We start from the raw sequence: 3,852 nt of genomic DNA on the forward strand, positions 1-3,852 counted from the left end.
AAATGGGAACATGCCTGTTGTGCTAGACTAGTCTAATTTAACCCTGGGAAAGAGCCAGCCATCGCTTTAGGCCCAGGTCACCTTCCTCATTCTTGCAGCTCTGGCAGGATTTCCCAGGGCTCCAGAAGAGTTTCAATGGCTGCTGCCACTACAATCGGACCGTATCATATTCCTCTTGCCAATCAAAACTGGAGATGCTCAGAAGGAACTTTATTTAAAAAAAAAAACACCAAGGAAAACCCAAAAACATATATATCCCAGCACCCCAATCCTCGGAATAGGTGAGCTTAAAAGCATGGATTTCTTATCTTAAGATAATTAAAACTTTTTTTTTTCACATAAAAGTTCTTAGTTTATTAGTCCTCTTATGAAAAATCTGCTCAAGCACCACAGTCATTACTCCTTCTGTCATCCAATCTCCACCTCACTTTTTGCCAGCACCAACATTGGCCTTTGCAGTCCCCCTAACTTTCTTCATTCTGTCCTTGCGTTCCTTTTGCTGTTTTCTTGAGATCTTTTTCTTCTCATACAGGCCATGTCTTGCAAGTCTACGTTTGGGTTCATTTTTCTTTGTGTAATCCAAGGAATCAAAAATCATGCCAAAGCCAGTTGTCTTGTCACCACCGAAATGGGTTCTGAATCCAAATACAAAGATGGAAAAAACAAAGATGGTGTGGTCTTGTATATTTTGGCTAGTTTTTCCTGAATTTCTGTCTTAGGTACTGTTGCCTTCCCAGGGTGAAGGACGTCGATGACCATCTGTTTCCATTGAAGTAGTCTATTGGTCATGAACTTCCTGGTACAGATAGTTACTGTGTCGTTCATGATGACAGTGGGCCTTCAAGCAGCCAGGGGGGAAAAGAGAGCCCAAAACATTTTTTTACACAGATGTTTTGGTTGGCACAATTTTAAATCACCATGCCTGGATCCTCTCTCTTTCCTTAGCATGGCCTCAGCTGGAGGAAAAGTTTTCTCGTTTGCACTTTAGCATGGTTGATCTGGGCAGGTCTGGAGGAGCCGATGGGTGTGTGAGTGGGGTGAATCCTCCAGGAGGCTGAAGTTGGGGGAAATCACAATCAATAGTCCTTTTACTTAGGGTTGTCCCTTGTCAGAGTTGACCACTAGTGGGACTGAAATGTCTCACCAGGAAATAATGTAAAATCAGTAAAAGCTGATTCCAGAGGTCACATTTCAGTGCCCAAAGGTTCAGGAATGGTGGACAAGAATTTGAATCATTGTACACGCTGAAAAAAAACCCCAAATATTTTATTTTTAATTTTGTTAGCATACTCATGACATATAATTTACCTTACTAGTTTTAAGCATATAGTTAAGTAGTATTAAGTATTAATACATTCACACTGTTGTGCAGCCAATCTCCAGAACTTTTTCATCTTGCAAAACTGAAACTCTATGTCCATTGAACAACAACTGCCCATGAAATAATAAAGTGTATTTTATTTATATATACATATATAATTATAATTATTATTATTTTTAAAGATTTTATTGGGGAAGGGGAACAGGACTTTATTGGGGAACAGTGTGTACTTCCAGGACTTTTTTTCAAGTCCAGTTGTTGTCCTTTCAATCTTAGTTGTGGAGGGTGCCATTCAGATTCAAGTTGTCCTTTCAGTCTTAGTTGTGGAAGGCGCAGCTCATCTCCAGGTCCAGTTGCCATTGCTGGTTGCAGGGGGCGCAGCCCACCATCCCTTGTGGGATTCAAGGAATTGAACTGGTAACCTTGTGGTTGACAGCCCACGCTCCAACCAACTGCGCCATCTGGGAGGCAGCTCAGCTCAAGGTGCCATGTTCAATCTTAGTTGCAGGGGGCAGAGCCCACCATCCCTTGCGGGACTAGAGGAATCAAACTGGCAACCTTTGTGGTTGAGAGCCTACGGGCCCATGTGGGAATCGAACCGGCAGTCTTGGGAGTTAGGAGCACGGAGCTCCAACCGCCTGAGCCACTGGGCCCGCTGTATTATTATTTTTTTACCTGTAATATTTTTTCCTACTTCTTCATAGCTAACTCATTTTTTCACATGTTAATTTAGATGTCCCCTTTCCCAGAAAGTCTCGCATGACCATTTTGTTATATTGGAGTATAATTGTAGGTTTGATTTAGACTGTAAGCTCCTCGATGGATTTAGACTGGTTGGCTCGGGGGTGGTGTATTCATTGTTGTCTCCTCAGAGCTTAGTATTGTGGCTGGATAAGCAGGTGCTCCACAAGTATTTGTAGAATTGAAAGCCATCTTTAATATGACTAAGATTAGCATAGATCAAAGTGAAGTGAGTAGGGATGAAGTTTAGACTTCATTTGCACACAAAATATGTGGCTGTGGTCTGAATGATTTCTCCAAACATTTTTTGGCCCACTTGCACCTGAGATAAAGATGAGGCACCAGGAAAATAAAATCTTCTGGGAATGACCCTGCTTTCCGGAACAGGAATTTGGGAACACACATACACATAAGTAGGTTTGGGAATTAGGAGGCCTGAGTTGAAGCCCTGATTCTCTACTAATTACCTTTATGATCTTAGATGATTCATACAATTTCTCTGAATGAAAGTTTCCTCATCTATAAAATGCAGATAAAACAAAACCTGCCTACCTTCTGTCACAGAGCTTTTATGAAGGTCTGAAAGGCTTTATGAACAATAATATATTGTACAGCCATTAATTATTACAACTATAATATTACAGTGAGGGTTGTTACTTAGGGAAGGGCAAGCAAGTTCCTTGAGACCGAATCCAGAGGCCCCAAGTTCACTCTCAAAGAATTTTAGTTAGGGGTTGAACTGGAGCTGTAGAACCTGATTCTGTCAAAGAGAATGGTCAGCTTAATTTTTCTAGATTGTATTGCTTGGCTTTCAGGGAGGAAGCAATAATGGCTTAATATTAGACACAATAAAAAAGATTCCTATGTAGAATTGAGATTTAGGGGAAGAAAGATTGGGGGTGAGGAGTAAAATCCTGGGCTGAGAGTTAGGAACATGTCTGAGTCTACTTCCCTGCAAAGGGAACCCGGGCAGGTTTGTTTCTTGGAGACTTTTCCCAGGTTGGGGTCTTGTTCTAAATGAGCCCGTTTAAAGTATAATTGTAGCTTGAAACAGTTTCAAAAAGTCTGAAAAGAGGAGTTAAAAAACACACACACACAAACCAGACCTGGCTTCTTTGCAGTTCCCAGATTGCTTCTCCCTTGTTAGAAGAGCTATCCACTTAAGGGATACCATGAGGTTGCTCTAACTTTAAATTTAGACTTGGAAAAGTTAAAAGCTGTGCAACCTGATCTGAATAGAAATGCAGTCACAAAGCGTAAAGAAAGTCAATGAAAACAGGATTTTAATATTTTAGAAGCCATTTCCTCTGCTGCATTGGAAATTCAAATAGAACAGCATGGGGGCATGGGAATTGGAAGCAGAATATGAAACCTACCAGGACAGAAAAGCGAAACAGATATGCCTAGTTTCACTGTCCATCATAAATAAAGAATCGTTAATAAACAGCTCAAATATGGGAAGCCTTCCTTTTCTGTTTTAATCTCAAGGAATAAAAAAGCAAACTTATTTAAGAACGTAGGTGAAGTTTTGAAATCGGGCAATTTTGGCCTAACTATTGTGCTGTTCAATGTTTATGTATTAAAACATATTCTTGGAAGATGTCTGGAACCCTTTGGTAACTTCAAATCACTTTCCCGTCCACATCTGTTTCCCATTATAAATCTCCTCAGATTTAATTATTTTTTTTCCTATTGCTCACTTTCTGATTGAAAAACAGTTAATCTATTTATTTAATTTTAATTTTACTTTCTCTATCTTCACGCCCCCTTCTCCCCGCTCTCTTTTAGAT

At 40.2% G+C, this 3,852-nt stretch overlaps 1 pseudogene across 1 annotated transcript; it reads right to left on the minus strand.

Annotated features, from left to right (window-relative positions):
• Nucleotides 1-424: 424 nt before the first annotated feature.
• LOC308510296 (small ribosomal subunit protein eS24-like) lies at nucleotides 425-825 on the minus strand (annotated as a pseudogene). Its single transcript has one exon. The product of its transcript is annotated as a small ribosomal subunit protein eS24-like (transcript).
• Between the last annotated feature and the right edge of the window lie 3,027 nt (nucleotides 826-3,852).

This window comes from Rhinolophus hipposideros (genome assembly GCF_964194185.1).
Source record: "Rhinolophus hipposideros genome assembly, chromosome: 18".
NCBI lineage: Eukaryota > Metazoa > Chordata > Mammalia > Chiroptera > Rhinolophidae > Rhinolophus > Rhinolophus hipposideros.